The sequence below is a fragment of the Carlito syrichta genome, unplaced genomic scaffold (assembly GCF_000164805.1).
Source record: "Carlito syrichta isolate Samal-C Ts95f unplaced genomic scaffold, Tarsius_syrichta-2.0.1 Scaffold302862, whole genome shotgun sequence".
NCBI classification, from domain to species: Eukaryota; Metazoa; Chordata; class Mammalia; order Primates; family Tarsiidae; genus Carlito; species Carlito syrichta.
In genome coordinates, this window is record NW_007246958.1 from 801,913 (window position 1) to 814,905 (window position 12,993).

Below are 12,993 nucleotides of genomic sequence, written 5' to 3' on the forward strand. Positions count from 1 at the left end.
AGACTTCAACAAATATTTAAACTCTTATTTTTTTTTCTTTCTGCCTCAAAGTCAGTACAGACAATGAGTTCCACATTTAGAAATTTCAGTAGAAGGAATCCTGTTCTTTTCTTCTATGTCTAGCTTCTCCTCATTTCTTCTACCCATTCCTCTGCTCCATGCCCCCTCTTTCTCAACAGAAAAGAAAGCTGAAAGGGAAGAAACAACAGGATTTGAGTTGGAGCCAATTTAATGGGCCAAGAGGTTACATATGGAGTCAACAAATCATGGAACCATGAAGGATATTACTGATTTAAAGTTATGTATGTTAAAGCCCAAATCTTAACGGCATTCATAAAGGTACAGGTAACTAATGGAGAGGCTTAACCGGCAGAAAATGGACTTTTCTCCCTGCTGCCCTGCCTCCCTCTTCAAAATTGCATTGCCTCTCAGCTGGCAATGACCTTCCAGCCCTTGGGTAATGAAGGGAGGGCATCAGCCTTCCTCTCCAAGAATGGATCGGCTCAGTTGGCTTCTGCTCGAACAGAAGACCTCAGACACCACTATTGGTTTTTTTTTTTTTTTTTTGCATTAAGTGTGTGTGTTTCTTCTTCATATGTTTTGGGGTTTCCAGAAAAACCATTCTCTTTACCCCCCTTAATTTTTAAAACTGTGTGTAATTTCAAGGAAATCTGATCCATGTGTTTCAGATTCATTTGCACTTAATCATGAAAATCTCTCTGGAAAGAGCTATTTTCTCTTCCAGAAGACTTTGGTGCCCTTTTTAATAAACCCCTGTAAGTGCCCTTCCACCCCAGGCTGCCCTCTCCAAGGGCAGAAGGTTGTGTTTGGCCAAAGGAAAACCAGCCTGACCACCAAGGGGATGGGTCTGGTTTAAAATGTGGAGCTCATGAACTTGGACTGTGTTCTGCAAAAGGGGAAATGACTTCCCCTAACCCCAGTGTTTACATAGTCAGAGAAAGAATCTTGCCTCAAAAAAAAAAAAATAATAATAACTGATGTGAAGGTATGCAAAGCAACTGTAGAGCATTGTAGTTTTTCCCAATAAACCAGGCGGGTCCATTGGAAATGCTGCGCGGCCATCAGAAGGTGAGTGTTAGCTTTGTGTTCACAGGATCATAATGGGCAATTACTACTTTTCTTTGAGGTTCCTGGAGAAAATGCTTTGACCCAGAAACTTCCAGCTACCAAAAACACCCCGGAACCATCTTGGATGGCTCCCAAGGTCCATGGCATGACTGTGTCCAGGATACACATCTCCCCACCCTCTATCCACGACAATCCATCCACAGCATGGAAGCCACAGTGGCATTCCTTCAATCCAAAACAAACATGTCATTACCAATCTCAGATTAATTGACGCCATTTGTGTGCCTTGCCTGTTGGGTTTCAGCTGGAGGCCGCCCAATGGCAATGGCCACCACCCTCGAAAACCTCAAGGCACTCACAACTGTGGCCCTTGGCAGAACTTCCTTAGCTGTTTTTTAACCCTGTGACTTTAAGCCTTTCTTCCTTCCACTCCCTTGCCACTCTGAGGCTTCGGGCAATTTTGAAATGAGTTGCCAATGGAAAGAATATCTGTAGAACTGAATTTTGCTTTGAATACATTTATTTTGCTGTAGTTTGTTAATTGTAAGATACACATTTGTTTTTGTTTTAACATCTGTGAAATTAGAATGCTTCTGACAATTGATGATAAGAAAGTATTGCAGTGAGGTCATGGAAAACATTTTCCTCTTTAGTGTGTCAAAAATTAGTGATGTATCTATTCTAGTCCCCAAAGAGATGTGATTGCTTTTCAAAATACAGTGATACACTTTTATCTTTCTCATTCATTTATTCACCATTCATTCTTTAGTAAGAGTACATCCCTGACCACATGCCTGACTCAATGCACAGTGAGGAAAAGACTGGAAGAATGTTGAAATGGCCCCTCCCTTTTGGAAAGTTATAATTTAGCTCTAGATATAAGTGCATACATGACCAACCATGCAAAGTGCTAAATTAGTGGTGTGACCAGAAAGTGGTGGAGCAGATGAAGATGGAGCCACAGAGTGGGATGGAGAAATTCTGAACTGGAAGACCAGCTGCCTCACTACCACTTAGCTCTGTGATCCAAGGAAGTCAATTCTTACCATAGAACAAAGGGCGTATTCTAGATCAATACCCCATGGTGTGTTCCACAGAAACAAGTCCAAGGGAATGCTTTGAGAGAAAGGTTTCACAGTGAGGGTGGAAGTGGAGCATTGAGAAATGTTGCCTGCCATATTCCTTTCTCAGAGATCCCCATTATGTGTTAGTATATTATGGGCTCTGAGGAGTTCTACAGTGAATGACTTAAATTTTATTTAACTCAGTGTTTCCCAAAAATATTTGTTGCTGAAATCCTTTATTTCACTCAATAACCATTGCCATAATGAAAAACTCTAGGAAACTCTAGGAAAACTTAGGTAAACTCTACGCTCTCCTCCAACTCTAACATTCTAGGAATTCACAAGATGATGTGGAACTATAGCAAAGGGGAAAGAAGACTAAGAGAATGATGTGAGCTGCACCCACAGAATGATGGGTGATGGGGATGCCGTCACTGAGGGGAAAAGCTTTATGAATTGTTCATTCAAGGCACATTTACTAAGAGCCTGTAGTGTACTATGCTGAGTGCCCGGCATTCAGAAAAAAAGTAAAACATTGTCTCTGACCTCAAGTGGCTCCTAACCATGGAGAAGACCAAGGATGTAAGCAAAGAGCACATGTGTACCTGGTCTGTCACTGAGATAGAAACAAAGAACCTGGGGAGAGAGACTAAGCATGCCCGGGAGGCATCAACTAAGGCTTCAAGTAGGAGGAACCATCAGAACTGGATCTTGAAGGAGGGAGATAAAAATACGTCTGCCTGGAACAGAAGTAGGAGACCATCCCAGGCAGTGAGAAGAGCATAAATAAAGACAGGGGTATGAGATTGTTTAAGTAGCTTAAAGTGGCTGGAGGGCAAGATATGTCACTAAGAAGAGAGGGAACTGAGGCTGACAAGTTAGGTTGGGATGAGACCATGAGGGGCTTATATCACCAAGTAACAACACCAACAAGAGATTTAATTACCTCCCATAATAAGGAGTCTGGAGGTATATAATAAGAGGGTCTAGGACTGCTTCAGTAGCTCAGTGATGCCTCCAGGGGCCTGGGTTCCTTCTACCCACTTCCTCAGCATGTTGGCTTCTCATCCTCCTATCTGTTGCCTCACATTGAGATGGCAGCTGTAGAACTGGGCATATTTCTCATGGGTGATCTGCCTTATCCTTAAGCATAGGCATTTGGAGGTATCCTATAGACAAGAGAAGCCATGCTTTTTCACAGGTGTTTCTATAAGATGACTGACAGGAGTGGGAAAGGAGAGATTGGAGATAGATGACAGTTCAGAGTTATTGAAATGATCTAGGCAGAAAGTATTGAATGTTGACACCAGCATCCCTAGCTTGGAAGAAGAGGGCAGTAGAATATGTGCTTTCCATTTATCTTGGAAACACAATTTTCCCAGACCGGCCCCAAAGCCTCACCTTCTCTCTCACTAGCTGGAACTGGTCACATGCCACCCTGAGCACAAGGAAGGCTGGAAAATGGAGTATCTGGGAAAGGAGAATGCAGTAGACAAGAGACAAGTTAGAATCCAGGCACCAAAGCTGGGTTGTATCCTGGGTGAGAAATTAATCTGTTATTTAGTTAAGTATTGATATTTGGTGGTTATTGGTTATGCCAGGTAGACTACCTTTTATATATAGTATGTGTGGATGCCAATGCCCAATAACTGAGGAAAGCCACAAGGCCTCCTGTATGAGAAACTGGATTCAAGGCTGAACTATGGCAGCACAATTTTGGAGACAGGGTAGAGATACAGGAGATCATGTACCCGCCCCCCCACACTTTCATATTTCCAGAGGTTAATATGTTTGTGACTGAATAAAATGTGATAAACTGCCAAAGGTACATAAAGTTGGCTGTGTGCCTCATGAAATAAGTTTTTTCCAAATCACAACTTTTTCATCAATGGCAAAAAAAAAAGACAACTCATTTCAGAAATCTAATTGAGAGACTCCTCACCCAATCACTGCCCACTATGTAACCTGACTATTGCCTTCCTGTAAGAGCCTGAATGTTTGTGTTCCCTAAAATTTGTATTTTAAAATTCTAACCCTGATGTGATGGTATTAGGAAGTGGGACTTTTGGTAGGCAATCAGATCATGAGATTAAGGCCCTCATGAATGGGATTAGTGCCTTTATAGAAAGGACCTCACATAGCTCTCTCACCCTCTTTCCACCATGTTGAAATACAATGAGAAGCTCCCTGCAAGAGGCTCTCAGCAGAACCCAACCATGCTGGCACCTTGATCTCACACTTCCGACCTCTGGAACTGTCAGAAATAAATTTCTGTTGCTTATAAGCCACCTAGTTTATGGCACTTTATTATAGAAACCCAAGCTGAAACATCTTCCCTAAATATTTTAGTCATTTTATACCCATGATGTCAACAGGAGAGCATTATTTTCTTCCCCCGCCACACAAAAAAAATCTAATCGAAAGGGTGGGGTAATTAGACTCCCAAAGTGGAAGTGTGTGGATGTTGCCTCCCCATTGTGGATACATATTTAATAGAGAAAAGAAAAAAAAAAGATGGGAGTCTCAACTCCCTGAACATCTTCTGAACCTAATTTCAATGAAAAGGAAGGGCTGATTGAGGAAACCAAACTCATAGAGAAGAAGGTATCTCTTAAATGCTAAGGAGACACTGGGATTCTTTTACGATGTCTGAAGTAGACTTCAGGAAGATATTTATTCAAGAAATTCAGAGAAAAAGTAAGTGTGACCCCACAACAAGAAACTTCAAACATTGATATGGTCCAAGATGGGAAACCTTCAGCGTTCTGAAAACATCAAAACATGAGCTCTGTGAGGAAGAACTCTGCATCCAAAGAAACCAGTATGGCACAGGAACTTCTCAGCAGATTTCTACAAGAGGAAAGTAGGAGAACATAACTGAAGATGGATGCTAAAGAAAGGGACCAACTGGCTAAAGCAGTATCTGAGAATTCAACCCCAGATGGGTTGAGCCTTCCCCATTCCAAGGCTACCATACAGGGCTCTTTTGGGTCTCTTTGGAATAGGTCATGAAATGGGCCAGTTGGTGGTCCCAGAACAGGTCGTGGAAGATATCACATGGCATGAGGGAGCAGAAGTCTTCACCAGTTTCCCCAGGTGTAGCCCCAGACCTTGGTCCAGGCTTTGCCTCAGCATCTGGGTCAGTCACCAAAGGTGAACCACGGGGAAGACACCTGCCTAATCCTCCACCATCGGGTGTGCCCGCTCGGAGGGGGCCCCCCTGAACAAGTGTGTCCCATCCTCGTCTGCCTAAGCCACACCTGTGCACACCCCTTTCATCAGCCCTGCTTCAAGTGGCAATTTAAACCTTTTAAGGCCACCTGTTGAGCACCCACAGGGTAGATTTCCTTTTATCACCAGCTCGCGGGGAGTAACTGGATAACGTAATTATGGGGCAGGAGAATGGGACGTTTGATTTGTGCTTTTTGAGGATTAGCCAAGTGCCCCACTGCCAAATCCGCGATCACCTGAAAGGAAATCTAAGGGAATAATCTGCCAAATAAGTCCTCCAGGTGCTCTTCAGCAAATGGCTTTGAAAATGGGTCTTTTCTCCCTTTAGTCCCTGGAGAGCTCAAAAGCTTCTGGGGTGGACAAACCTAGAGGGTTTGCCTCCTTGTGTGATGAGGGGAGGAGAGGGAGCAAAGGAAGATATGTTTTCCAAATGCGTGTAGCCAGGGCAAGACAGGATTGGGAAGCCCTTGGGATGTGAGGTGCTGCAAGTCCATCTAAATCTATTGTAAACAGATTTTGAAATACACTATAATTTTCAAACAGTTATGTAGCACTGTCGCATATTCACATGATTCAAGCAATAAAACATTAAAAAGTATACAGAAAAAGAATCTTCCTCCCATCTTTTCCCCCTTCCATTCTGTTCCCATTCTTCCCAGCAAATAATGCTACTATTCAATGGTTTTTTGTTATACTTCCAAATAATTATTATATATATATATACCAACCAACACAGATATATAATTCCGTTTTTCCTTCTTTTTTAAATAAGTGGTAGCATAATACATGCATTTTTCTACATCTATTCACATGAGTGCCAAATGAGACCTATACATATTTATTCATTATGGCATTGTTTGCAATAGCAAAACTTTGGAAATAGCTTTAGTCCATCAAAAGGGAAGTACTTAAGTTCAGGAACAGCTACACTATAAAGTAGCATGCAGTTGTGAAAAAGATTGAGGATGATTCCTATATGTGTGTAATGAAAGATTTGTCATAGACTATTAAGGCTGCTCTAATAAAATGTTATAAACTGGGTGAGTTATAAACAAAAATTTATTTCTCACAGTTCTGGAAGGTGCCAGCAGATCTAGTGTCTGATGAAGGCTCTCTTCCTGGTTTGCAGACAGCGGCCCTCTTGTTGTATCCTCAGATGTTGGAGAGCAAAGAGATCACTTTTTCCATTTCTTCTCCCATAAGGGCATTAATCCCAGTCAGGAGGGCTCTACCCTAGAGACCCAATCCCTTCCCAAAGGCACCACTACCTAACACTGAGGATTTAGGCTTAACCTATAAGTTTTGGAAAACATGTTCAGTCCATGGCAAGATCGCTAGGATACATTAAGTGAAAAATGTTAAGGCACAGAGCAATGTACCTAGTACGTACTTTGGGGTTAAGTAGGGAGGTGGCAAGGATATATGTTCACATTTTCTTGTATCTGAATAAAGAACAGTCTAAAAGGAGTTGTGAGAAACTAATAAAGTATTTACAGATGGTGAATGCAGTATGATGATAAGAGACAGGAAAGGGTGTGACACTGTCCAATATTTATTGTATTATAGTATTTTAATTTTTGAATCATGCAAAGTATTTTCTTGTTTAAAATAAAAAATTAACTAAAAATAATTAATTAAATGTACAGCCCTTGCAATATTAAATTAACCACCTGGGATCTGATAGTCACATCTCCAGGAATCTAGGCTACAAATATTTTCTCACACCTGTTCAAAGACATCTACAAGGATGTTCACTGCAGCATTACTTAATCAGCAAAAGACCGGAAAAGACTTAACTGTCTATTAAAAGTAGACTGGTGATTAGCAAAAGAAACAAAGCAGGTGGTATCACACTTCCAGACTTCAAACTTTACTATAAGGCTACACTAATCAAAACAGTCTGGTATTGGTACAAAAACAGGCAAATAGACCAATGGAACAGGATAGAGATTCCAGAAGCAAAGTCTCAATTTCTCAATCAACTTATCTTTGACAAAGTTTCCAACAACAACCGCTGGGGAGAGGAGATGGTGCTGGGAAAAATGGCTGGGAAAACTGGCTGATCACACGCAGAAGACTGAAACAGGACTCCTACCTATCACCATACACAAAAATTAACTCTAAATAGATCAAAGACCTAAACATAAAACCTCAAACTATAAGAATCTTAGAAAATGCAGGAGACACTCTTATGGAAATTGGAACTGACAACCAATTCCTGATCAGAGCCCTAAGTGCCCATACCATAAGAACAAAGATAAACAAGTGGGACTTCATTAAACTGTCGAGCTTCTGTAAAGCAAAAGAAACCAATAAGAGAATATGGAGACAGCCCACAGAAAGGGAAAGAATATTTGCCAACTGTATATCTGACAAAGGCCTAACATCTAGGATCTACAAGGAACTCAAATTGCCGAAAGAAAAAAACAAACACCCCCATTGAAAAGTGGGCAAAAGGTATGAATAGACACTTCTCAAAAGAAGATATATAGACAGTCAACAGACACATGAAAAAGTGCTCAGCTGCACTAATCATCAGAAAAATGCAAATCAAAACCACATTGAGATTCCACCTAACCCCAGTAAGAATGGCCATCATTAATAAAACAAACAGCAACAGATGTTGGTGAGCATGCAGAGAAAAAGGAACACTTCTACACTGCTGGCGGGAATGCAAACTAGTGCAACCTCTTTGGAAGACAGTCTGGCGATTTCTGAAAGAGCTAAAAATTGGCCTTCCGTATGACCCAGCAATTCCCCTACCCAGAGGAACTCAAATCATTCTACAAAAAAGATACCTGCACACATATGTTTGTTGCAGTTCTATCCACAATAGCAAAAACATGAAACCAAACATGCTGCCCATCGAAGTTGGACTGGATTAAAAAATGTGGTATATATACACAATGGAATATTATGTAGCCCTAATGAAGGACAAACATATGAACTTTGCAGCAACTTGGATGGATTTAGAGTCTATCATACTTAGTGATCTATCACAGAAACAAAGAACAGAGTACCATATGTTCTCACTCATTAGGGGACCTTGAACAATTATCATAATACTGTAAGAAAGGGATTGGCAGTAGTGGGAAACTGCCAGAGGAGGGAGGGTGGGATTGGCAGTTGAGGGAAATTGCTAGGGAAGGGAGGGGGCACACCTCATCAACAAGGGTATCCGCATAATCCACGTTTGTATACCTAACCCTGAATTGTACCCCACATCTTTAAAAAAAAAAAGTAGACTGGCAAAGTGAATTAAGTTACATTCATAGAGTGAGACACTATGTAGATGTTACAAAGACTGTGAAACATGTATTGATATGGAAAGTTCGCCAAGATAAATTAAGTTTAAAAAAAAAGGAAGATCAAAAGCATTGCACTTTTTGGAGAAATGCCCTTTACCTTTTTTTGTGTGTGTGTGTGAGATAGGGTCTCACTATGTTGCCCAGGCTAATCTTGAACTCCTGGGCTCAAGCAGTCCTCCTACCTCAGCCTCCCACATAGCTGGGATTACAGACATGCATCACAGCTCCTGGTTTCTTTGCCCATTTTTTATAATGTTATTTTCTTGTTATTGAGTAGTTTGAATCCGTTGTACACTTTGGCTATTAGTCCCTTTCTTCATTTATCTGATTTGCAAATACTTTCTTCATTTATAGGTTACCTTTTCAATTTATTATTTCACTTGCTGTGCAGAAGCTTTTTAGTTCTATGCAATTCCATTTGTCTGTTTTTCCTTTCATGTCTCAAAAGAAGACATGCAAATGGCCAACAGATAGATGAACAAATGCTCATCATCTCAAACCATCAGATAAATGCAGATTAAAATCACAATGAGATATTACCTCATACCTGTTAGGTTGGTTATTATAAAAAAAAAAAAGATGAAAGACAACAAATGTTGTTGAGTGTGGAGAAAAGAAAAAACTTGTACACTGTTGGTAGTACTGTGAATTAGTGCAGTCATATGGAAAACAGTATGGAGATTCCTCAAACAATTAAAAATAGAAAAACCATATGATCCAGCAATCCCACTACTGGGTATGTATCTAAAGCAATTGAAATCAGTATGCTAAAGAGATGTCTGTACTCCCACGTTCATTGCAGATTACTCACAATAGCCCCAAGATATAGAAAGAATCTAAGTGCCCATCAATGAATGAATTTTAAAGATGTGGTATATATACACAATATACCTTAAAACAAAAACAAGAAATTATGTTGTTTGCGACAACATGGATAAGTCTAGAGGACATTATGTTTAGTGAAATAAACCAGGCACAGAGAAACAAATACCATATGATCTCACTTATATGTGAAATCTGAAAATTTCATAGAAGTAGAGAGTAAAATGATGATTATCAGAGGCTGGCAATGTAGGAGAAGAAGGAGTGGATGGGGAATGGGGAGGCATTGATCAATGGGTACCAAGTTTTAATCAGGCCAGAGGAAAAAGTTCTGGTGTTCTATTGCACAGCATGGAGCTATAGTTAATAATAATGAACTGTATATGTCAAAACAGCTAAAATAGAGGATGTTAAATGTTCTCACCACAAAGAAATGATAAGTATTTGATATGTGAATTAAGTCTGATTTGACTATTCTACAATATACACATATATCAAAACATCACATGAACCCCGTAATTATATATAATTGTCAATTGAAAATCAAATAAAACTTTAAAAAAGAAATTACAAAAAAGAAACACACACAAAACACACTATGCTCCCATTTTGATAAAAGAAATATGATGCACGCATATACACCCACTCACATAACCTGTATTTTTACTAAAAAAGAATGTTCACATGTCATGTAATGCATGTATAAATGTGTATATATACATGGAAACTTTCTGGAAGTAAGTCCAAAAAATTGTTAACAGTAGTAGCCTCTGGGAAGAGGGTGACAATGTTTGGAGTGGACAACGTTGTCTACTTTTCATTATAATGAATTTTGAGTTGCATGTTTCTTTTTCCTGCATGGGTATTTTTCTTTTTCAGTTAAAATATTTATAGATAAATAAATGCACATCTGTAAAATGAAAATTAAACAAACAACTGGGAAAACTCTATGTACTTATATGGAACAGTCTCCAAGATACGTTGTTAAGCAATTTATATTTTTAATTTTAGCTGCTTCAGGGTTTACCTGGTTCGCATTCTATCTGATGATCAGCTCACAGTGCTTTTCATAATTTGGGTTTGATCATATTATATTTCCAACTTTCTGACAGGGGGAAGACTAGTGTTTTGATTTAGTCTGTCTTCCTTACCTGTAAGACATATCACGTCTTAGGGTTGAAATCCTAGATCTTACTGGTCTATGAACATTGGCAACTGCTGTGGGCCTCAGACCCCCTCTGTAAATAAATTTTTAAAAAGAATACATTACAGGTAAGAACGTGAGAAAATGTAAATATCTATAGGATTAGGCATTCAACATTGTCCCCGTTACCACCATTAATATATCCTGTACTACAGCAGTTGGAACTGCAGAAAGCAGCAACCACACCTTGGTGTTGCACCAGGAAAGGCAAGGTTTTGTGTATCATGGTCATGAATATTCCAGAAGAAGCCCAGCACTTGGTTGGTGTTTTTAGGCTCAGTAGCCCCAGAGAAGTGTCTCAAATAATCTGCTACTCATGGTAGTTCAGAATTCATTATTCCGTAGGTACAATTTGGGCTTTATACTTGTCCATATTGAGGTAATTCACTGCCCATCTTAGAGAGGTTTATTCCCATCTTGCAACCATGTACTTTATCGAGTGGTTTTCATGCTCAGCACATCTCTTGTTGCCATCTGTTGCTCTCAGTCTGTTAGGCCTATTTGTGTTTGTGTTCATATTTTTGAACAATGTCTTCTAAAAGAGGAAGTGAAAATGTCCATGTTGTCTTTCCTCATCTTTAAAAAGAAAAATAGGCTGGATGTGGTGGTTCATGCCTTTAATCCCAGAACTTTGGGAGACTGAGACAACAGGATAGCTCGAGCTTGGGAGTTTGAGACTAAACCGGGCAAAGTAGCAAAAAATAAAAATAAAAAATTAACCAAGTGTGGTGGCACATGTGTGTAGTCCTAGCTATTTAGGGGGACCAAGGTTGGAGGATTGCTTGAGCCCGGGAATTTAAGGCTGCAGTGATTTGTGATCATGCCATTGCACTCCAACCTGGGTAAACCCTGAATTAAAAATAAAAATAAAAATAAAAATAATGAAAGAAAAGGAAAAAAAGAAAAAGAACTGCCTGTTCATGTTCTCTCCATTTCATATCTCAGTGTAGCTTTGGGTCAAGTAGTCTCACTGATGGATTTGTAGGGATCTTTGTTATTGGCCTTGGAGTTTCTTGTAAGGTATTTCCAAAAAAACATTCTAAAGTAGTCTCCAATGTGCAGTTTACATTTTAACTGCTCCTGTCATTATCCTTCTCAACACTCTTATATAGTCCCCTTTTCTAGAATTAAATAATCACACAACAGCTTGTGGGCTCCATGTTTCTTGTGGATGTTGAAATTGGCCCTGGTGTGATCTCTATTATGCAGTGGCTCAGCCAGTGTCTCGTCTGCATTCATGTTCATCCCCTTTCTCCTAGTTTTTGTTTTCATGTTATATAACATCTTGATAAATGTGGGCCAGATAGTAACATCTTGGGGTATTTTTTTTTTTGAGAATTCCTTTAAGAGTCACTGACAATGTGATAAGAGATGGCACTCACAAAGTTGTGTGATGCATGCGAAGGGAAAGACTAAAGACCAACGTTTTATAAAAGTCCTTTGGTTCAGGAGAACGTAAAGTCTTCTTCCACTATTAATTAATCTGGAATTTAAGACTGATAATCTGCCTGCCTCTTGGGTTTTATTTTATTTTATTTTATTTGAGTTGGAGTCTCACTCTGTCGCCCAGACTGGAGTGCAGTGGCCGCTCGACCTGCTGGGCTCCAGCAATCCTTCCGCCTCAGCCTTCCAAGTAGCTGGAACTACAGGCACGCGCTACCACACCTGGCTAATTTTTTGATTTAGAGATGAGGTCTCGCCAATTTGCCCAGGTGGGTCTCGAACCTGCGGGCTCAGGCAATCCGCTCACCTCAGCCTCTCAAAGCGCGGGATTACAGGCTGAGCCACCGAGCCAGGCTGGGTTTTATTTTAGAGGCCATAGTACTTTGGAGACCATTTCCCTAGGGCTACAAACTGGGATTTTAGGTTCTTCTACTTCACTATCCTATGTCACTCTTTCATAAATCCCAGGCCAGGACCAGCCACCTCTCCATTTTTCCCTTCACTCAACTACACTCATCTTCCCTAAACACAGTCTGATCTTACTGTGAAGGCCAAGAGCTCAGTGAATTATGAGAATTTCTGGTGGAACTTTCAGGTAGAAAATAGCTCTTCACAAGTCTAATACTAGTGTTTCCAAGCTGTAAGTCAGAGAGCATCTCCTTCCTCCGTCATTTTAAAGCACGTATTCCCATAATATGTTCCTAATACCCTTGAGATGCCACTGGCAGGGTGTATACTAGGTCTGACACTAGGATGGCAATCCTTATGTGACCCAAAGTAAGGATTTTGTTTTCACTTGAAATTTTCTCATATTTTAGTTAAAGAAAGAATT